The 24006-nt window shown below is 45.2% G+C and overlaps 1 pseudogene; it reads left to right on the plus strand.

The window, feature by feature from the left end:
- The first annotated feature begins 23644 nt into the window (after positions 1 to 23644).
- Positions 23645 to 23958, plus strand: LOC132483438 (cytochrome c-like; annotated as a pseudogene).
- Positions 23959 to 24006: the final 48 nt, after the last annotated feature.

Raw genomic sequence — 24006 nt, forward strand, 5'->3', positions numbered from 1 at the left:
ATTTTCTGACTGATATTCTCAGAAAGAACACAAGCCAACAAGCATGAACGCTGCCTTTGAAAAGCTGGAAGCTAATTTGTCTTGGGGCCCTATTTTCTTTTTCGACGCACCCAAAACCACATTTTCTGATGTGAACTGGCTGTCAGCTTCACTCCAAAGCAAGCACGCTTGATCTATTGCCTATATGAACATAACATGCTATTGATGTAATTAAAAATGCCATCAAAAAAGTTTATGACAAGTGAAGGGCTTTGATTTGGGAGAACTCAAGTTGCTTTCAAACTTTGACTTTAATTTTTAAGTCAGGAGAGAGCAAATTATTTTAAAAGGTTACCTTCACCTTAAAAACACCCCAGATGACGTTGCTTGAGCACATGTTGAATGTGTGAAATGTGAGTGTTTTATCACTTATCTAAGCCTTTCCCCAGTGATGGGAAGACCTCGGCCAGGGACTCCTTGCTGCACTGCCTCATCAGCAATTTCTCTTTGCAGCCTGAGGGTTTGTTTCTTTAGTTCCCTCCAAGAGACCAGACGGGAGTTACTAGACCCAGATGAAGACAGGCAGCGACAAGACTTGATTTCAGATTTATCAGCCCTTTCCATTTACTGATGATAATAGCTACCATCTCCAGAGGGCCTACAATGTGCCATGTACCATGTTGGGTGCTTGTCTGTTTAGTTATTATTCATTATTCATGATCCTGACTGTACACCTGGAAAATACGTTTATTTAAGCTCCCACCTTTATCACAGCTACATCTGCCTGGATTATTGTGGGAGCTGTTCAACGTTCTCCCTGGTTCCATTTTTGCCTTCTATGGTCTCGTCTCCATGGAGCAGAAGAATAGAGTCTTTGAAGGTGCCAGTGCAACCAGGTCCTTTCTGCTTATACCCTCCATGGCTCCCATCTTCTTCAGATTAAAGAGTCCTTCACGGGCACCCAAGATGCCTATGACCTCTCTCCCCTCCCCTCTCCTAACCCTCCCTCCCCACTCTGCCCCAGTCACATGGGGGCCAACCCTCCTTGAGGACCCTTGAGTATGCCAGGCACACTCCCACCTCCTGTCTCACAATTGTGGTTCCTGTGGCCTGGAGTGCTCTCCCAAGGTACCCTCATGAGTCACACCTTTTATGATCCAGTTGACCTTTAGGGATTAAGGTCACTGAGGGCTTAGATGATCTTTAGGATGCCAGTCATTATTAAGGGCAATGCTCCGAAACTTTTCTTACAAAACCCTCTTAGAGCAGGGGGTAGTGAATGCTCTCTGGGAATCTGAGGGCATTGACAGAAATGAACCACCATGGGACAGAACATTTTGAGGACTGCTCACTGATCTTGAAAAAAGTCATGTAAATTTTCACTGTATTCCATTATATATTTGTATTTTCTTGAATTAAAAAAAATCTTCCACTAAATCTTTGAGTAGTATTGACGTTCTAGGAAGGTTAGCTTATCATTCAAAAAGGTGCTGTGCCTGGGACTCCACCAACTGGAGAAGCAGAGATTTGGGGGTAGAGAGGTAGGGTGAGGTCTTGGAGTAGGTAGAATAAGCTGAAGCTACAGTTGGCTTAGAGGGCCTTTGAGAAGTAAAGAGCCATGTGGTTAAGAGCACTGGCACGTGTCTCATATTTCACACCAACCAGCCAAGTATCTTTATCCTCAGTTTCCTCATCTTTAAAATGCCACTAACACTGGGGATGACTTCATAGAGCTCCCATGAAGGGTAAATGGAATAATGAGTGTAAAGCAGCTGACACACAGTGACATCATTGTTATTGTTAGCTGTCATCATAGCAGGGCTGATTTTTAGGGTCTTCAGCACAGGGACATGACTGAAATATTTTGGGTGGATTTCTGCAGCATTTGCAGAGGGAAGTACACAGGGATGTTGGCTGGGGACCAGGAGCTGATCTTGGTTCTGGTTCCAGCTCTGCCACTAACTCACAGAGGGACCCTCGGTAGGACATTTTCCTCTCCCTGGGCCTCAGTTTTCTCATCTATAAAATACAGAAGTTTGGATAGAACAATTGCCAAAACACTTCCAGCTGGAACATTCTCTGAATCTGGGAGTTGCTTTCTCAACCTGTTGAAAATCATTTCAATGTCTCATGAGGTGTCTGCTAAAGAAGCTTCTAAAAAATCTAATTAGTTTGGTGTTGATGAATATGGCCACATTTATTAGCCATTCATCAAGAATCTTCTGTATAGGAGAACAGAAGGGATAAAATACTTGGAGTACAAAAATACGGTGGGCAATCAGCAGACTCACAAGACTGTTGGGTGCCTTTCCCCATATGGGGACAGAATTAGGGCTGTGGAACTCAGAGATAGCACCTGCATTGTACCTCAAACCAGGCATCCTAGAATCAGAGGATTGTGGCTCATGGAGGGAATTTATTTTGCCCAAGGGGATATAAAGCTGATCCAAGTCACTGGCCTTTTAGTCCAGGGACCATTTTATCAATTTACATCACTACTCCAACACTCCTAGCATTTCTTCACCTGTAAAATGAAGAGAGAGATTGTTAAACTCTCTCTCCGAGATTCCTTTTCACTATATTAATTTACTGTTCCTTGAGTCATGAAAGATGTATGGAAGCTGGGGTTAGAACCTAGGCCAGCATGGCCACTATCCAAGGTTCTAAAGGAGAGTGAGGGCCTGTCCCTACAACCAGGCCCCCACAGCCAAGGGGAGGAGGGCACAATTGGCTTCAGAACCTCATTCCATCCACCCTAGAATCATTATTTCTACCATCTCAGGGCTCCCCCATGTGCCAGGCTCTTGGTGCCCTCCCCAACTAAGCCTTGGAAACCATATATGACAGGGGCCTTTGGAGAGAAAACAGCAGTGGTGAATGGTATGTTAGCTTTGTTTTCTCACTGATGAGGCACTGAAACTGTGTCTGTCCTAGGTTTGGGTGGTCCAGAAAAAAGAACGTCAAAGCTAAGCTCTCTCCATCAGCCATATGATACCATATGCTGGGGGGAGGGGCACTCTTGGATACACTAAAGGGCACATGCACAAGCTGTGGTCAGCTTATTATCTAAGACCTTAGATGGGCTGGCTGTCAAGACCCTGTAGGAGCAGCTACAGCCAACAGAGTGGGAGACCAGGGATGTGGAAAAGATGGGCCAGGAAGGGCAGGAGATCCCATGATCGGACTCACAACTTGGAATCAGTTGGGCTAGAGAACTGCAGGAGGGAAGGTAGATTTGAGGAGGCCGGAAGGTAAAATCCTGGGAAGTGCCTGATGAAATCATCTCCTTCCAATTTAATTTTACATTCACCCAGCACTCACTGTGTACCACGTGTGGTTTCATTTAGTTCGTTTTAGTGACACAATAAAGAATGCAGCATTATTGCCACTTTACGACTAAGTAAACATAGCCTCAGAGTGGTAGAGGGACTTGCCCAAGCTCTCTCAGGCTGGGGAGGGGACGGAAGTGAGTTTGGAATAAACTCTATCTGCCTGGAAAACCCTCATTCTTTCCATAGCAAACACTTCCACCCCTGACTCTGAATGCAATGGAAACAGGGCTGGACTTGTCCGGAGTGAGTGGGGAGGGTGGGTACAGCAAGGGTGCTGAGTCCCTTCCTGCCACCTGACTTCTGTGCAAACACAGCACATTGAATTGGTATGACTTGGAAGCCCGTTTCTGGGAGAAGGGGAAGTGCCTACCAGCTGGCGTCTTATGACTGGCAGTGTCTCTAAGTGCCCTTGGGAAAGGTGATGTGGGAATATCCACTGGTCGATTAATCAAAGGAGATTGGCCTTTGGGTCATACTTGGCCCTTAGGCCAGGAGTCATAAACACTGACTCACCCACCAGATGTATCTGGGGCATTGAGTACTTTCTCTCTCTTGGTATCATGTGATTCCTTGAATACATAAGAGCCATTTGTTGATCATCTACTGAACTCATTCAACAAATGTCTGTTGAGTGCCTACTAGGTTCTGGGCACAGTGAACCCCACAAATCAGGCAATGACAGAGATGGGCCAGTTGGACTCCCGCTGTGCCCTCTGTGTGGCCTCTGTAGCCACGTGGGGGCTCCCCTTTCACACTCTGGCCCCTCCTGCTGCTCAATTTCAAATGCTATGTTCCCCCGCTCCCCCCATCATTTGCTGGTCCTTGGTCTTAGAGCTGGGCCTGGGGATGGGAGGAGGGAAACAGCAGGCACATGGAAGACAAATCACAGAGCCAAAGTGGGGATCTTCCTCCTGTTTCTTACTCTAAGAAATGACAAGTTTAACTCATATTAATTCAAGCTCAGTTCATACCCGAAGAAGAAAAAGGAGCTGGTTAGACTCAATTTCTTGGTTGGCTTTTTAAGCCTGGTATTAATCTATTCATCAGCTTCGTTCACCAGGAGAAAACATGCTTCTTCAGGAGTTTTCTAACTGTAAATAATGCCTCATTTAGTTAAACATATTAACCTGAGAACGGTATTGATGTCAGAGAGACTAATGAATGTCATTATAGGGAATGCACAGTAGTCCTCGAGGGACCCAACCAGCCATTAGAAACTCTCTGCAAATGCACTCAGCTATTGTCCCAAGGATGTGGAATCTTGAGGGAGGGAGGGAGGTGGGAAAGGAGCTGGTGTGGAGCTGCGGTCATCCTGGGGAGCGGTGCCCTGACGAATCCCGGCATCTTTGAATGCTGTGAGGGGCACATGGCCAAGGGAGGCACCATGTATGTGACATGACTCATTGTTGGGTCCAAAGAGAGGGACACTGGGTTTAGCTTCTAGAACAGGAGGGAGGGCAGAAGGGTCAGAGTTCAGACATCAGAACACTGGGTCCTGGTCCCAGGTCTCCTCATCACAGTGGACGAAATTTCATTCCAGCCCATCTTTTCTGAGCCAAGCGCTGTGCTGGGCATATTCACATGCATGATATTCATGCAACCCTCACAGGTTCCTAGGGAAACTGAGGCTTAGAGGAGTTAAGGGGCTTTCCCAAGGTCAGCAGTGAGTGGGTGGGAGATCTGAGACCGAGACCCAGTCTGGCTGACCCTGGTGGAGGCTTCCTCTTCCAACCCACCCGGTCTTTCCCTTCTGGTGGTCTGTCTTCAAAGCCCTCCAGACTCCTTCTCCAGGACCCTGTAATTCCTTCATTACAGCTGTGCGGGACTCCTCTGGTCTGGAGCTGGGGTACCTCCTCGCAGAGGGAGTCCCGCTGTTCATGGAGGGATGTGAGTTCCGATCACTATGGGCACCTGCTCTCTCACAAGGTAAGCTCTGACAGTTCTGGCTGAGTGTTGTGGCTGCAACTTAATTGCAGATTGGGGTACTTTATATGCTGAATGGAACAAATTCTGGGTGAAATGCTATGTTTAACTCCACTGTAATTATTTCTTCAATTATTTATTTAATTTTCATATCTCCTGTAAGTTCTTTGGTGGCAGGTTCTATCACTATCTTCATCATTTTCTATTCTTTGGTGCCTGGCACGTATAGTAGGCACATTTTAAGTGTCTGTTGGGTGGTTGAATAAAGGATGCACTGAAAGGGGGAAATGAGTTCTGCCAGCTCAGTTTCTTTAGGCAGGGTGAAATACCTGTGGAATCCTAGGAACAAAGATAATGGTGAAGAGACGATTGAGAAGAACCAAGGCACTAGAGGAAACACTGCAAGGCTATTGAGTCCTGCAGCTCTGCAGTGAGAGAGGTGTGGTGTATCAGTTAGCTAATACTGCATAACAAACCACCCGGAAACTTACTGGCTTAAGATAATAAGCATTTATTTAGCTCAGGAATGTGTACATAAGCTGGGTGCTTCTGCTGATGGGGTGGGTCTGCTTGATCTTGGTTGGGTTCACTCATGCACCTGCAGTCAGCTGTGGACTGGCTCAGGGCGGGGGCAGTCCCTGGTTTAGCATGGCCTCAGCTGGGATGGCTCATTTCTGTCTCATGTGGCCTCATCTGACAGTGGGCCTCTTCCTATCTTCATGGTGAAGATAAAAGTGCAAAAGAGGAAGTGAAAGCGCACAAAGTTGTTTTGAGACATGGGTTGGCAGATTGACCATACATTCTTATTTTCCATATTCTTGATGCTCTGTGTTAGAGGCCGGTTCTCTCCAGGAAGGGCTAGTTAGTTCCTAGAGATAACAAGTGACTCCCCTGTGAGAATACCTTTGATGTACAAACCAACCAATCCAGAGCCTACAGCCCTGACCACCCCTATCTAACTCTCACATACAAGTCAATATTCTTCCTGCCCTAAATCACCCCAGGCTAGGTACTGGCAACCAGGGACCACCCCTATAGCCCAGAGCTGCCAAAATTATTCAGATTATCTAATCCTAAACTTACTCAGCATTCCTACCTTGCCTTGCCCATTTCTTCCCACAAAAGCCCTGAGAAAAGCTCTGGGCCATGCCTTCCCTTCTTCCCCTTCTGCTTCCTGACCCACCTTGGTGCTTCCCCATGTGGCCCTGCATGCTGTGCTGTGCCTCATTTTTCTAGAGATCTATGCGTTTAAACTTATTCCTTTATAACATGTCTTCACGTCTTACCATACCTGGTTAAAAAAACCCTGAGTATATTTTTTAAAATTGAAGTATAGTTGATTTACAATATTGTGTTAGTTTCAGGTACACAGCAAAGAGCTTCAGATATATATATATATATATTAGATTATTTTTCATTATAAGTTATTATAAGATATTGAATGTAGTTCCCTGTGCTATACAGTCGATACTTGTTGCTTATCTATTTTATGTATAGTAGCTTGTATCTGTTAATCCCATATTCCTAATTTATCCCTCCCCCCTCCCTTTCCCCTTTGGTAACCAAAAGTTTGTTTTCTATGACTGTGAGTCTGTTTCTGTTTTGTATAGAGATTCATCTGTATTATTTTACTAGCCAACAGGCACATGAAAAGATGCTCAACAGTGGGTACATTTTAACACAACTGGTACAGCAAAGCAGGGTGGTTTGACACTAGGTGGAGATGCTATGTCTTCAGACTGCTCTCTGCTTACTAACTGGACCCCACAGACAGTGGCCACTGCCCTGAGAGGCACAGCCAGGTGTTGCGGTGCATGCTGCTTGATGGTGACAGCATTGTGCTCTTTCTGTCGGGTGGTGCCATGATTTCCCAACCGCAAATTGTGGAGCTCGAAAAGCTGAGTCCTCCCCGAGCTGCTGGTGGTCTAGAGTTTCAGGTGTTCAGGACAGAGCATCCGGGGGTGTGGAGGTAGTTAGCTACTTCAGTTTCCCCAAGAGACCCCTCTGCAGGGGACAAGGAGTGACCACACTTCTGGTGCTGTGGGATGAGTCTGACCAGCTGACTGGGCAGGACCTACAAGCCTTGGGGCCACCTGAGTCATTTTGATGAACGTGTCTAGTACCCGGGACGTTATATACTCCTGGTGATGGTCAGTAAACCACCTCCCCTTTCCCCTTGGAGCTTCACGGAGTCACATTTGTGCCTGTTCTGTAGAGTAGTCGGGAAGTGCACCACCTGAACCTTTGCCATGTGTCGAGGGTCCCATTTGCGGGGTCATTGCGAGTTCCTCCTCCTCCTCCGGGGAGCGTGATGCCCTGCAATCCTTGTGGTTCAGGCTGCAAGCTTCTCTGCTGTCATCTGCTTGCTGCTGTTGTGATTTGTTCCCCCACCCAGTGGGATATAGAAGGGCCCCTCCCTGGAGACCAGTGGCTCAATGTTTAATAAAAGAGGAGAAAGGAAAGGAACATCCCAGTCCTGGCTCCCTTGAGACCCCTCACTCCCCGAGGATATGGTTCAATTAATAAAAAAATGCAAAACATCTAATCAATGTACAAGGGCTCTCTGAAGTACTGCGTGTCAGTACCAGGGAATTCCACACTCAAAAGAAAAGAACTTGAAAGCTGATAGCACTGGTGCTCTCTCAGATGTAAACCCCAGCCCCTCTGAGCTTGAGTGGGATGCCCTAGAAAGGGAGACCACTGCTCACAGCAGAGGCCACTGGGGACCAGAGTCCAGCTAGTAAGCATCCTAAGGAAAAAGGAAAAAAAGAAAATTATGGTCAAAGACAGACATGAAAAAAAAAAAGGAAAAAAAGTTACTCACCTAGAGATACAAGCCAGAGCCCATACCCCACTCTTCTTCGTTATCAAACTCTCACATACCATACCAATATTTCCCCTGCCCTAAACGACCCCAGAGCCAGTTACCAGACACCTCGGGATGACTCCAATAGTCCACAGTCTGCAAAAATTATTCAAACTGTCCAATCCTAAGGTTACTCAGCATACCTACCTTACCTCACCCATTCTTTCTCACAAAAACCCTAATAAAGACTCTGGGCCATGCTGTCCCTTACTGTCCTAACCCAGCCTAGTGCTTCCCCAGGTGGCCCTGTGCAGTGTGCTCTGCCTCTTTCTTCTAGGGATCTGTGAGGATAAACTTCTTCCTTAATGACAATCATTTCTGTGTCTGCGTGTCTTACCATACCTGATTTAAAAAAAAAACAACAACCCTTTACAATGTTGTGTTAGTTTCTGCTGTACAATGAAGTGAATCAGCTGTATGTATACATATATCCCCTCCCTCTTGGACCTCCCTCCTCCCATCCCCCATCCCACCCATCTGGGTCATCACAGAGCAATGAGTTGTACTCCCTGTGCTATACAGCAGGTTCCCACTAGCTCTATATTTTACCCATGGTAGTGTATTTATGTCAAGCCTAATCTCCTAATTCATCCCACCCTCCCCTTCCCCCTCTGTGTCCACACATCCGTCCTCTAATTACACTCCAAAAAAAAAAAAAAAAAAAGGATAACCAACAAGGACCTACTGTGTAGCACAGGGGACTCTGCTCAATATTATGTAACGACCTAAAATGGGAAAAGGATTTGAAAAAGAATAGGTACGTGTATATGTATAACTGAATCACTTTGCTGTACACCTGAAACTAACACACATATAGTTAATCAACTATATTCCAATATAAAATAAAAAGTTTAAAAAAACACAAAAAGACAACAACCCTGGGCATATTTTAGAACAGCGGGGAACTGGCACATCACTTCTACCACATTCTATGGGCCAAAGCAAGTCACAGGGCCATCCCAGATTCAAGATCTGGGGAAAAAGACCTCATCTCTTGATGGGAAGAGAAGCAAAGTCATATTTCAAAGGTCAGGAGACAGATGCAGACAGAGAAGAAGTACGGTGGCCATTTTCCAATCAGTTTTTACATATATTTTAACATTTCATTATTTGCCATTTATATTCCTTATGAAAATTCTCAGCAAACTAGGAATAAAAAGGAACTTTTGCAAACTGATAAAGAGCATCTATGAAAGCCAACAGCTAACATACTTAATGGTGAAAGAGTGAATATTCTACCCCTAAGATCAGGAACAAGAGAAGGATGTCCTTTTTCAAAATCTGCTCTGTTCAACACTGTACTTAAGGGTCTAGCCAGTACAATGAGGTGTGAAAAAGAAATGAAATGCATCCACACAGGAAGGGAATAAGTAAAACTTTAGTTGCAGACAATGTGATCAGCTACATAGAAAACCCAAAGAAATCTAAGTTATTAGAACTAATAAATGAGCTTAGCAAGGTTGCAGGATGCAAGGTCAATATAGAAAAATCAACTGTATATTTACTAGTAATGAACAATTAGAGATTGAAATAAAAAATACCATTTACAACAGCATCAAAAAATGTTAAATGCTCAGGGATAACTCTGACAAAAGATGTATGAGACCTATACACTCTGGACTAAAAAAAAGCATTGGTGTGAGAAATTAAACAGGATCCAAATATATGAAGAGACATATACCGTTCAAGGTCAGGGGACCTAATATTGATGTGTCAGTTCTCTCGGTCAGCCCAATCCAACTGAAAGCCCAACAGGCATTTGTTTTTTTAGAAATGTACAAGCTGTTTTAAAATTCATATGGAAATGCAAAAGACCTAGAATAGTCAAAACCCTGTGAAAAAGAATATATTTGGAGTATTAACGCTACTTAACTTCAAGACTTATAAGGCTCAAGTAATTGAAAGTGTCATATTGACATATTTGTCAGAAAGATCAATAGAGCAAGATAGAGGGTCCAGAAAGAGACCCATAGATATATGCACAACTGAATTTTGCCAAAGGTGAAAAGGAAATTCAGTAGAGAAATTGTTTTTTCATCAAATGGTCCTGGCACTATTGGATATCCCTATACAAAAAAGTGAGCTTCAGTTCATACCTTACATCACACAAAAACTTAATCTAAAATTGATTACAGATCTAAATATAAACCCTAAAATTATATAACTTCTAGAAGAAAACAGAGGAAAAAATCTTTGTGGCCTTGGGTTAGGCAAACTTTCTTAGATGACACCAAGAGCATGATCTGTAAAAGAAAACACTGATAAATTGAAGTTAATGAAAGTTAAAAAAACATTTACTCTTTGAAAGATATTCAGAGAATTAAAATACAAGCCATGGACTGGAAGAAAATATTTGCAAAGCATATATCTGATAAAAGATTTATATCCAGAGTATGTAAAGAACCCTCAAAACAAACAACCAATAAACAGTAGACAAAGGAGTTGAACACGTAATTAAAGAAGATCTGTGAATGGCAAATAAATAACACATGAAAAGATGCCAAACATCACTAGTGATTAAGAAAGCACGAATTAGAACCACAGTGAAATGCCTCTATAGACCTGGGGTATCACAATGGCTAAAATTTAAAAGATGGATCATATCAAGTTTTGCCCAGGGTATGGAAGAACTGGAATGCTCATACCTTGCTGGTGGGAATGTAAAATCATACAGCCAATTTGGAGAACAGTTCGATAGTTTCTTACAAAGTTAAACACCTACCATATGATCTATCTCTTCCACTCCCAGTTATTCACCGAAGGGGAACATCAAAGTCCATAGCAACTTTAAATATAATAGCCTCAAACTAGAAACAACCCAAATGTCCATTGGCAGGTCAATGGATGGACAAATTCAGCATATTTATGTAACGTGATACTACTTAGCAATAAAATAACTATTGATACATGCAACGTGAGTGGATCTCAAAATAATTACACTGATGCCAGATATAAAGGATCACATTGCTGTATGATTCTATTTACATACAATTCTAGAAAATGCCAACTCATTGATAGTGACGGAAAGCGGATCCATGGCTGTCCAGGGATGGGGGCGGGGGAGAGCAGAGACGGGCAGGAGAGAGGGATTATAAAGGAGCACATGGAGATTTTGGGGGGTGGTGGGTACTTTGATTATCTTGATTGCAGGGATGGTTTCAAGGATGTATATAAAAAAAACTTACCAAATTGTATGTTTTAAATACATGCAGTTTATGTCAATTATATTATACTTCACTAAAGTATTATGAGACTAAACTGAAGTAACACATGTAGAACACTAAAAGGGTCAGGCACAGTTTCCCAGTGGCTGGAAGCTGATGTCATTACATTTTTTTTTTTTTTTTTGGTTTTTATTTTATTTTTTTAAACATCTTTATTGTGTCGTGGGCTCGGTGGGGGAGGATAAGGGGGGATGTGGTGCAGACCTAGAAAGAGGGGTTTGGCCACCAGGACAGGAGATACTGCGAATGGAGGCTTTTCTGTGAGCCCACGACACCCCCGCCGCAGGGAGAAGGGGGCCTCAGTCTGTGCTTTCCTCTGAGGACTGTTGTGGGGAGGGCGGTGGGGGCAGACAAGGCAGCCCTAGAGGAGGAGTTAGGCACACGGGGATCCCCCAACTCCCTGCTGTGTGACTTTGGGCAAGTTGCCTTCCCTCTCTGGGCCTCAGTTTCCTCATCTGTAGATGGGGGACAGTGATTTAAACAGCTCTTCCCTTACAGGGGAGTTGAGGACATGAGCCCTAAAAGCCGTACAAATGGACACCCAGGAGTAGAGGGGCAGTGAGGGCAGTGGTCAGGGGCCAGGGGTGGAGTCGCCACAGGTCTGGGATTTACATCCAAGCTGTGACCTTGGGAAGTTCCGTTCCTTAACTTCTCAGTGTCAGTTCCCTCAGCTGTAAAACAGGTTAACACAGTCCCTTCCTTGGAGAGTGGTGGTGAGAATTAATGAGGCGGTGCACACACAGCCTGGCGCACAGTAAGCCTCCAGCCAACCGTGGGCTGTATCACTGGTGTTCTAAAGGGACGTGAATCGGAGGCACATTCATGCTCCTGGTCTCCGTCGACCCTGACTCTTGACTTTTTATGTCTACAGAGCCTGGTCTCACTCTGCTTTGCTCTCTCTGCTTAGGGTACCCATACAATTTTTTCCCCCATTTCTTGGGAATGGCCCAGGGAAGGGAGGATGTGTTGTTGGTGTCTGGCGTTTGGACTACATTTCCCTAAAGAAGCCTTGTTAGTAGTAGTAGAAGCCATTAGGACTTTTGGTCCAACCCCAGTCTATAACAGAGTTTTAGGGAAATTTATATTCTGAACTTCAAAAAAACTTTAGGAACATAACATTCCTAAACTCTTGGAGAAGAATGAATATCTGTCTTGCGCCCCTGCATGCCAGGCATTGTCTAAGTTCTTTGCATATGTTAATTTACTTAATTTTCACAATGATGCAATGAGATTGGCGGTATTAGTCTTATTTATTTATTTTTTTCTGGCATATAATTTATTTTTAAAATTAACCTTTTTGTGGGGGGAGGTAATTGAAGAGCCCTATGAAGTTATAAGAAATAATACAGAGGTCTTTCCCTGTTGCTCTCCACTAAGCATAACTATCGTTGCTGGAAATGACAAGAGAACCAAAGGAGCACTCTGTAAAGTGGACAGAGGAAGGCAGACGGGTTAAGGGCCCCAGGACTGGAGGAACAACACCGCAGCAGGATGTCTTAGATCTCACCCACCCACAGAAGAAGGAGACCCAGGCCCAGTGTTTCTATTAGCCCCAACCTGGCAACAGAAGGCAGCCCAGGTAAGCTCCTTCCTCACTGGATCTACCGGAAGCCCTGCCCACACAATCAGGTGCCACTGGCCAGATGGATCCTACCACAGCCCCCAGCTGGGCAAGCATTCATCATCCTGTGGGGGAATTGACATTTAGCTGCATTTTAAAAAAAGAAAGGAATGAGAGAGATCTCGTGTACCCTTTGTCCAGTTTCCCCCAATGGTAACATCCTGTAAAACTGCAGGATGATATCACAATCAGAAGATTGACATTGACACAACCCACCCACCTTACTCAGATTTCCCCAGCTTTCACTTGTACTCATTCATGAGTATGTGTGGTACAGCCGGGGGTGGGGCCTCCTCTGCCCACTCTGACCCACCGTGTCCACACCAAAATGGTGGCCCCTACCTGCCCTGAGCTACCCCTCTTCCAGCTGGCTGCCACAGTTTCATGACTCTGTCTCCATGTTCCAAACTGAGATTCCCGAGAGGGGAGATCTGCTAACTTGGCCAGTGTGGACCAGGTGCCCACCTCAATACTGCTAATCAGCTGAGGGGTGCTGGTGGTGTGGGAGCGGGAGAGGAACTTCGGGGCTGCGGGCTGAGCAGGGAGGGATGGGTCAGGAGAAAATAATCAGTGTTTCTAAAACGATGGGACTTAAGGTCCTTATTTTTCAGATAAGGAAATTGAAGCTCAAAGAGGTACCGTGAGTTGCTAAAGATAGCACAGCTAGCGAGCTGGAGAATCGTGATTTATACCTGAGGTTCAGCTGCAATCCAGACTGCAACCCTCAACCCCTCTTGCTTTTCTGTCTCTTCCTCCCATCTGCTCCTCTCACCTGCCGCTTCCTGCCGGGCCAAGCGGAGCAGGAAACAGGGAAAAATGACTCCCCTGAGGTGAGAGATAATGGGGGCAGCTCCTGGGGCCGGTGAGGGTGAAGTCCTGTCGCTCGCTGCCCCCTCAGCACCTGGGGCATCTGCAGATTCCCCCAGAGCCCTGCACCTCACACCGAGGTTGCCCCTGCTCTCCTTCCAGAGCAGGCCTGAGGAAGTCAGTGCACCTGACCGTCATGCTCAATTATTCACGCCAGTAACAGTTTAATTAACATTTCATGACAGTCATCATATTTCACCCAAACAGCTGATGATGGCCTTGAATTTTTTTGCCTGAGTCCAGCGGTCCCACCGCAGAGATCTTCATCCGAAGCCTTTCAACCCTCACAAATCAGTTCTGATAACAAGCCCTCTTGTGATTGTCGCAAAGTCCAAAGTGGGGCAGACGCAGCACCCTGGTGACTGTGGTTGAAGAAGGCCCTCGCCGGAGCAGGGCTGTGGGGTCTGCTGGCCACTTGGTCCCGGCTTCTGGTTCCAGGAGACAGTCTCTGACATTTACCCAGCAAGATCCATGGGATGATTCCAGGTAAACAACCGCCAAGGATTTAAGAAGGGAGACTGCAGAATGGGCTGTACCTGGAGGTTACAGAAAACCTCATCCCTGCAGGGGCAGTGGGAGGGAGGGAATGTGTGTGCATCCCCTTCAGAGTGTCTTAGGGTTAGGCGGGTGACCTTGGGGCAGGTCCTCAGTTTCCCCACTTGGCAGGTGGAGCTGATGAACCCTCCTCCACGGGACACTTGTGAGGGTCACAGGAGGGGCTGTGGGAAGCTCTGAGCACGCTGCCTGAACACAGTAGCTGCTCAGATCAGTGGCTGTTGACTTGAATTGGGTGTCAGATGACTTGCTGAGTTGGGTGAGTGGTGATGGGGAGCCCTGGCCTCCAGCCCTCCCCGTCCCACCGTTGATGGTCTGCGGAGGATCTGGGCACCACTGGGCAGTGGGAGAGTGGGTCTACATGGAGGTCGACCAGACATGGAGACTCAGGGATGTAGGCAATAGACTTTCCTGCTCAAACAGACAGTAGCGCTTTGGAGGCAGCCCCAGCCATGGCTGATAGGAGGCCAGACAGCATTTAGAGAAACTGGGGCAAGTGAGAGATGGCCAGCAAGGTCAGCCCAGGCCTTCCAGCAACAAAACAGAGCAAGGGTGTGTCCTGCAGGTAGGCGGAGCTCCACCCGCTGTGGGGCCCGGGAGCCGGTGGTGAAGGGAGATCCTGACTCGGGGTGACGAAGGGCATCCATAAGATCTGAGAAGAGGGGCAGTGCCTGAGCCCAGAGCTCAGCTCAGGCCCTGGGAATGAGTGCAGCAGACCCCGCGGTACACATCCATATCCCCTCTGCCCCCACCGACGCGGGGCACGCTGATGGAATAACTGGGGGTGTTCAGTGTAGTGTAGGCTCTGGGAGATAGCAAGGATTCTATGAGAGGGGCTGTTTAGGCCCCGGGGAGGAAACAGATCTCATCCTGGGAAGAAGCCATGGCAGAGTGAAAGGAGCAACTGGACTCAGAACAGCGAGATCTGGGTTCTGGGCCCAACTCAGTCTCCAGATCACTGTGTGACCTGGGGCAAGTCACGTGACCTCTCTGCACACCTGCAGAGCAAGGCGCTTCTAAGAGCCCTCCCAGAGCCTTGACTCTAAAGAGTTCTGTGTGAATGCTCCCGTCCAACCCCCACCTTAAATATGACCCGTGGCTTCCCAGCTCAAACCCGCCTCCTGCCAGAAGGCAAGTCAGCACCAGGAACCCACAGGGTGAGTCAGCAGCCCTCACGGTCGCTGCGTGATGCAGGTCTGGCTGTGACAAGCCTGCTCGGTTCATTAGAGTCTGGGGATAATGTGCCCTCGCCCTTGGAGATGCCATTACGGGGTGGTTTCTGCAGCTTCCTCCTTGGGAGGGAAGAGAAGGGGAAGCGGGAGATGAACCTGACTCACACTCCTGGGGGAGAGGCTGACACGGCAAAGTTTTGTGCTGCTCTCAGCTTGGAGACTTAGATGCTGGAGGGGAGGCAGCCATGAGGCTCTTTCATCTCCTGTGACAGGAACCTCAGTGCGTAAACCTGGCTTGAGCTCAGAAAGGATTTATTGGTTTTATGCCACTGACAAGCTCAGGGATGAGCCTTTAGTTCCACCTTGTTGCAGGGGCTCAAATGATGCCACTAGGATGTTCTCCATCTTTTAGCATCTCTCCCCCATGCAAGGTCATGCTCAGATCCCCCTTCCTGGAGACCAGATGGTTTTCCATCCAGACTGGAGTCCAGCAGAGAAGAGAGAGCTTCCTCAACAACTAATCAAAAATCCTGGGCAGATTCCATTGGCTCCAAGGGTCACACACCTATCCCTGAACCTATCTGGGTCAGCGGGAAGGAATGTGGTGATTGGCTTAATCCAATCAAGAAAGATCCTGCAGTCTGGAGGTGGGGTTGATCCATCCTAAGCCTGGGATGGAATGAGAATAGGGGAGGGGGAAATTCTGGGGGAAATTACAGCTTTACTAGTAAAAGGGTGACAGGATACTGGATAGCAACAACCTACAGATATCCTCCACTGGGTTAGGGTAGAGGGCAAGAATAGCTAATGTATAAAATCAAGAGGAAGAGTGGGAGAAAAGCCTAATATCCATGAAGCATGGCTGATCTTACTTCATCTTCCCAATAGTCTAATTAGAGTGTGAGTATTATTATCCTAAATCCAGAATCCTATATTTTAGTGTTGGAAGGATCTTCAAAAGCACCTGGTCTGACATCCTTATGTTTAGAGATGAGGCAAGAGACCCAGAAAGGTTAAGTGACTCTCTCAGGGTCACATGGTTCATTAGTAGAAGACTCAGGTCTTCCCAGACAGAGGTCGTTCCAGCCGGTGTCCATCTGCTCAGAGGTGCTGCTGAATTACAGTGAACGCTGTGCAAGGCAAGCCTGGCTCTCACGCAAACCAGGCAGGGCAGCTTACATGGGCTAGAGTCCATCCTGCCTTGGGTGAGTGGAAAAACGGGTCCCTCATCACCTCCCTGCCCCCAACTCCCCAGCATGGGCAGGTGTCTCAGTAGATACACCCAGCTGCACCCTGCTGGAGACTCTCTCAGAGGATCCTGGGGCTCTTCACGTTTCACACTCCTGATTGGTAGCTGACCCCAACCTCTGCCACCTGACCCTGCCTCCCTGCAGGTCTGTGAAAGCAGAAGAATTAACTCCAAGAGTATGAAAAATGGTGAGACTCTTCGTGGTCATCTAGCCAAAACCCTGCATTTTATAGGAGGCAAACTGAGGCCCAGGAGAGGAGGGGCATTCCAATGCAGGCAGAGCGATCCACGTAGAAGGGCTCCTGGCTCCCAGTCTGATGCTCTCCCACCACCCCACTGGCCTTGCTGGTTGCATGAGCCCTGAGCTGCCCTTCTTGTGGCCTCTGATGGGGACTATCCACCATCCACATATTTACACACGGACAACCTCTCTCCCTGAAACAGTATCACACTTTGCAAGGTGTATCCACTATCCTAGTTAAACATGAAACAAATGAGGGCCAGAAAGCAGTTGGGGGTTGTCCAAGGTCAGCTGCCCACCAGTCAGAGATCAGGGCCAGCCCCCTGTGTCTCAAGACAGAAGCCTTTAAAGAGTTTGTGTCACTTACCCTCCTTGATCCCTGCAAGGGTGGAGTCCCTGTAACTGTTGCCTAGTTATAGATGAAATAATGGGGCTCAGAGGAGCCCAGCCCTCTGGGCTCCCTCACACAGCTGGTCAGTGGCGAAGAGGGGGTGGGCCAGCGTGCCTGGAGTCCAGTCTGGTACCCCGTCACCCTGCACACTGCCACTTGTACAGTTGGGAATGGCCTTCCTGAGAGTAACTGGAACCTGATCAGTGGAGCTCTAGACAAGTCAGGGGTTATTTTTCTCACTCAGTGAGGCGGGATTCACTCAGTGAATCACTGGGGTGGGAGGTGGTGAAAGCCCAGCAGCTCCAAGATACCATCTGGCCAGCTTCCTCCTCTATCTCCCCTCAGTGTCCTCGGGGTGTGTGGACGCCCTTGAGGTCACAGCGTGGCTGCTCCACCTGGGCCTCCTTTCAGGCTGGGCAGCTGGCAGTCCTCTGGGAGAAGCCAGAGGCCCCTGCCCTTCCAGAGAATTTCCCAGAATGCCCCGCAGCCACCTCTGCCCCGTCTCATTGGCGGGAGTTGTGTCACGTGACAGCCTGCAGAACGATGGGAAATGTAGTTTTTAAGTAGGGGAAATTGTTGTCCCGGACAAAATAGGGGTCGTGTCAGGAGGAAAGAAGAGGAGGGTGACTATTGGTGGGCAGCCTGCAGTCTCTGCCCCAACATTTACAATCTCATTTTCATGTTTGCTACCTCCCTGGATCCACACAAGCATGTTTGCTGTGATCAGGCAGTGAGGGGCTGAGCCACTTGCCCGGAACCCCACAGGAGTGGCTTGAGGAACCAGGCTAGAGCCCGGCTCCCTGCAGCTCCCCAGATCTGCCTTCCTGCCCCGCGTTGTCTGCTCTCTCCTCTCTCACCATCCCAATTCTCTGCTTCTCCAACTCCCCAGACCAGATGGGGTCAGCACATTCCTGCAGGCTGAAGATGAGAGGGCAATGGTTTATCACTTATGGTTCTGACACAGACATACTTTCGGGCTGAACTACCTTAAGCAAGTCTGCTATGGAAAGTCCAAACTCAAACCAATCCCCTGGTGTTAACGATCCCTCTCTCACATCCTGCTGGTGGGATATTCACTGGGGTAACCTTAGCGGAAGACAGTTGGGCAGTGTCTATCAAAATTGAAAATGCACGTGTCCTTTGTCTCAGCGATTAAACTTCTAGGAGTTGATCATTCTGAAATACGCTAGAGTACAAACCTATGCAAGGATCTTCACTACAATGTTATTTGTAATAGCGAAATTGGATAAATCTAAATGTCTATCAGTAGGAGATTGGTTACTTAAATTATGGCACATCCATAACATTGAGTACGGAGCAGCCATTAAAATGATTGAATTTGGTCTCTATGATCTGACTTCGGAGAATGTCCATGATGTGATTTTGAATAAAGAAAGTACACTGATGAAAAATACAAATAGCATTATAAAGATTCTAATAATCTTGGTTTGTATACAGATAAGTGAATATCTGGAAGGATATGTGCCTGTGTGGGAGACTCTCAGGAAAATTCCTCATGCATTGAGGCCCTTTTATTACATGAACTCTATGTCCCTTATCCAAGCCATTTGTGCCTGAGATCCCTTCCCTTTTTGCCTACATCAGTAATGTTCCCGTCTCTTCTGGATCATTCCAGTTAGTGTACAAACACACCATTAATTCTCTAATCCCCCCCAAATAAAAACAAGTCAATATCCAACCTCTTCTGCTACTTTTGTTTCCCTTTACAATAAAACAAAAGTCATGATTACTACTATCTTTAATTCCCCTCCTCCCAGTTTCTTTTCACTGCACTCTAATTGGATTTCATCCCCTCACACTCCACCATAACTGTTCTTGTCAAGGTCATCACTTACCTATGAACCGATAAATCCGATGGTCAACTTTCAATGACATTTGACCTATCAGTATTTGGAATAGTTGCTCATGGCTCTCAAACCATCCCTCCTCTCCGCTCTGGGATCCCACCCTCTCTTGGTTTTCTCTGCTTCCCTGGTTACTCCTCCTCCATCTCCTTTGCTCGTTCTTTCTTGGCTTCTTAATCTGTAACCCTTGAGTTATTCTAGAGTTCTGCCGTTGGTTCTCTTCTCCTTATCCTCCCTCACCCCCTTGGGGACTTCAACAGACTTGTGGCCTTTACATGCCATTCATATGCTGATGGCTCCCAAATGTACATCTCAACCTGGACCTCTCCCTGAACTTTAGGCTTATACATCCAGCTGTCTATTCATTCCTCCCTCCTTACCTTCCTGGCCTCCTGCCTCTCTTCTTCCCTTTCTTTCTTCCTACCTACCTCCTTCTTCTCTCTCTCTTTCTTTCTACCAAAAATCATATATTATCTCTATAATTTGTGCACACAAGCTCACGCGTGTGTGTGAAACACCCTTACAAGCAAGAACTATTTTCAATAGAAAGCAATTCCACGCTTTGGAAAAAAGATTTCCAAAGCCTTCCTTGAAATGCTACACTCTCCAGAGAGCTACAGAAAATGATTTTGATTTATAAACCCGTTTCTTTTATGCTCCAATGCAACCCTTAAAAAGCTTCTCAATTTCTGTTTCAAGTTCTGTCCAATTCAACCAGTATTTTCCCATGTTCTTACTAAGAGCTGGGTGCTGTGCTTGGCACTGTGGGGGGACAGATATGAATAAGATCCATGTTCCAAGGGAAACTGGCACTGTCAACTTTCTTACAGAGAAGGTTTTTAAGAACTTACCTGGGCAGCTGATGCCACAGGAAATTTAACAAAACCCTAAGCACCATAAGCAGATTGAACTGACAGCCCAGAATGAATAAATGCCACTGGTTTCTGACAAAAATTCTTTCCTTGATTGGACTCTAGCCTGGTTCCTCTGAACAGTCCTTTTGGCTAAGCCTAACTTTAGCTCTAAAGAATTGAACAAAACACTAACAGTTTCTAACAGCTCAAGGCCACATCCCTAGGATGTCCTTAGCCCCTCTTAAAGAACCTGCCTGACAAAGCTCAAGGATGCCAACAGAAGTTTTGTTTGTTCCAGCCAACACCTGAAGATATGGCTGCTGTCTCCCAACCTTCACAGGAGGGCAGGAGCCTAACTCAATGAGTGCCACTTAGCAAACCCAGATGGGTTTTACATGGACCAACCTTCCTTCCCACTCTTTGTAATTTTTCACTTTCCTGACTCTGCTCAAGACCCTGCCATTGCCTCTCTTCCTCAACATTCTCCCTTTAAAACACCCAATCACCTCTGCACAGATTGGGGTAGAGCTCAGCTCTTTCCCTTAGTGTCAGTAGTTATTGAATAAATTCTGTTTTCACTGCTGTAACTAATGTCTGACTGTGTTTATCTTCAACATCTCTCAGGCTGGTGGGGCAGCCAGAAGGGGCATAACTATACACAGAAGGGTAGCTGAGGGATGGCAGGGGGAATAGCTGCCAAAGTCACCTAGATGTTCTCCTATGTTTTCTTCTAGAAATTCTATAGTTTGCATTTTACATTTAGGTCTATGATCAATTTTGTGTTAATATTTGTGAAGGATATAAGGTCTGTGCCTGGGTTCATTTGTTTTTGCAAATAGGTATACAATTATTCCAGTACCATTTGTTGCAAACACTTTAACTTCTCCATTGACTTGCCATGCCCTTTTGTAAAAAAACAGTTGACTATTTTTATGTGGGTCTATTTTGGGACTCTCTATTCTGTTCCACTGATCTAAGTGTTTAACTTTCATTGTCTTGAAAACTGTAGCTTTATAGTTAATCTTGAAATTGGATAATGTGAGTCTTCCAACTTTGTTCTTTTTCAGTATTATGTTTCCACATAAATCAGCTTATCTACAAAATAACTTACTGGGATTTTGACTGGTATTGCATTGAGTCTATATGTCAAGTTGGGAAGAATTGATATCTTAACAATACTGAGTCTCAGTTCATGAATATGGACTGTTTCTTCTACTTAGACCTTCAAAAATTTCTTTTATCTGTGTTTTTTAGTATATAGATCCTGAACATATTTTGTTATATATAGACCTAAGTTCTTTGGTTTTATGGTGCTATTGTAAGAGGTATTTAAAAAATTCAAATTCCATTTGTTTATTGCTTGTATGTAGAAAAGCAATAGACTTTTGTATATTAACCTTGTATCCTGTGGCCTTGATATACTTATTTTAGTTTTTTTTTTTTTTGGCAGAATTTTGGTGATTTTCTGTAAAAAAACCATGCCAACTATGAATGAAGACAGTGATATATATGCTTTTAATTTCTTTTTCATGTCTTATTGCACTAGCTAGGATTTCCAGTATGATGTTGAATAGGAGTGATAAGAAAGAAGACATCCTTTTTTCTTGATCTTAATCTCACCATTAAGTATTGATATGATGTTGGTTGTAGGTTTTTTGTAGATGTTCTTTATTGTGTTGAAGAAGTTTTCCTCTATTCCTAGTTTACTGAGAGGTTTTTGTTTTTGTTTTTGTTTTTTTGAATGATGATGAATAGGCATTAGATTTTGTTAAATGCTTTTACTGCATCAACTGATATGATTGTATGATTTTTCTTCTTTAGCCTTTTACTATGGTGGATTACACTGACTGATTTTCAAATGTTGAACTATCCTTGCATTTTCAAATGTTAACAGTTCTTGACAATACTGAGTCTTCTAGCCCATAAACCTGGGATAAAATCCACTTGGTTGACATGTTCATCCTTGTTATACATTGTCAGATTTGATTCGCTTATATTTTCTTGATAATTTTTGTGTCTGTTCGTAAGAGATATTGATCTGTAGTTTTCTTTTGTTATAATGTCTTTTTTTTTTTAGGTATTGGGATACTATTGACTTCATAGGATGAATTAAGATGTGTTCCCTCTGTTTCTATTTTTTGGGAAAGATTGTAGAGAATTGGTAATATTTCTTCCTTAAATGTTTAGTAGAATTCACCAGCAAAACCATCTGGGCCTGTTGTTTGCTTTTTTGGAAGACTTTAAAAGAATGATTGATTCGATTTCTTTAATAGCTGAAGGGCTATGCAGGTTATCTATTTGTCTTTCTGTGAGTGTTGGTAGTTTGTGTCTTTCAAGGAGCTGATCCATTTCAGCTAAGTTATCAAATTTGTGTGCATAAAGTTGTTCCCTTATTATTCCCTTAGTATCTTTTTGATGTCCATGGGATCAGTACTGATGACCATTTTTTCATTTCTGATATTGGTAACTTGTACATTCTCTCCTGTTTTCTTGTTCAGCCTGGCTAGAGAAGAGAAAAAAGCTCCTTAAATGATGAAACCGTAAACTTCAAGGTCAGGTTTTACTAGATTTTTGTAGATTTTTTTTGCTCTCTGGCACATGAAATGTTTCAGGAACATAATAATTGCATAATGTATTGAGTTGTTATATCTCAAAATGACAGGTTTTGAATACTACAATCCCCTGATCTTAAGAAGCTTAGAATTTTAACTTTCAGCAAGTCTTTAACAATTAACTGAGCATCTACTATGTGGCAGGCACTGTGCTGGGCCCTGGGATACAATAGTGAGCAAATTAGACATGTTTCCTATCTTCACGGTGACTGGTCTAACATGAGTCATGATATCACAAATAAATAAAAAGTTGCTACTGTAGTAAATTATATAGGGAGAAAGGGTCTATGATACCAATTCATAGAGGAATTTGACCAAGCTCAGGAAATCAAGGAAGGCTTCCCCAAGGAAGAGACAATGGAGCTAAGGTCTGAAGATTGAGTAGAAGGTACCTAGGCAGAAAGTGAAATGTGTTTCTGGTAGGGGTGACAGCACATGCAGAGGCCCTGAGGTGGGAAGGACTACATCAATATGAAGCCCTGAAAGAAGGCCAGTGTATTTGGGGAGGACATAAGGCATGGGAGAGTGTTGGGAACTGATGTTGAAGAGGGCAGGGCCTGGCCAGGATGGAGTTGGGCCTTTATTCTAAGAATTGTGGGAGTTGTTCCTGCTAAGACTGGTCCAAAACACTAAGACCACTCTCCAGCTCCCTCTTCTTTTCTCAGAAGGAAATGGGAGCTGGCAGAGAACTGTGTTCATCACCTATTGTCTTCCTCATTTAGCCAGCTCTGTGGGGCATTCCCATGTAGTTGTTTCTTTTAAATAGTTTTATTGACATATAAGTTATAATAAAATCCACCCATTTTAAGAGTATGATTCAGTGATTTTTAGTAAACTTCAAGAGTTGTGGAGAAAGTGGACATCCAACTTGTATTGGAACTTTCGTATCACATATGACAAAGAACAATTTCAAAGTGGGTGATGTGGAGAAGGGCAAGGTGATTTTTCAGCAGTGTGTCCAGTGCCCTACTGTGGAAAAGGGAGGCAAGCACAAGACGGGACCAAACCTCCATGCTCTATTTGGGCGAAAGACAGTTCAGGACCCTGGATTCTCTTACGCAGATGTCATCAAGAACGAAGACATCACTGGGAGTATTTGGAGAATCCTAAGTGGTACATCCCTGGAACAAAAGTAATCTTCACTGGCATTAAGGAGGCAGAAAGCGTAGACTTAGTAACTTCTCTCAAAAAAGCTACTAATGAGTAATAGGTGGCTACTGCCCTATTTATTACAACACAGAAATGTCTATGACCT

This window comes from Mesoplodon densirostris, chromosome 2, assembly GCF_025265405.1.
Source record: "Mesoplodon densirostris isolate mMesDen1 chromosome 2, mMesDen1 primary haplotype, whole genome shotgun sequence".
NCBI lineage: Eukaryota > Metazoa > Chordata > Mammalia > Artiodactyla > Ziphiidae > Mesoplodon > Mesoplodon densirostris.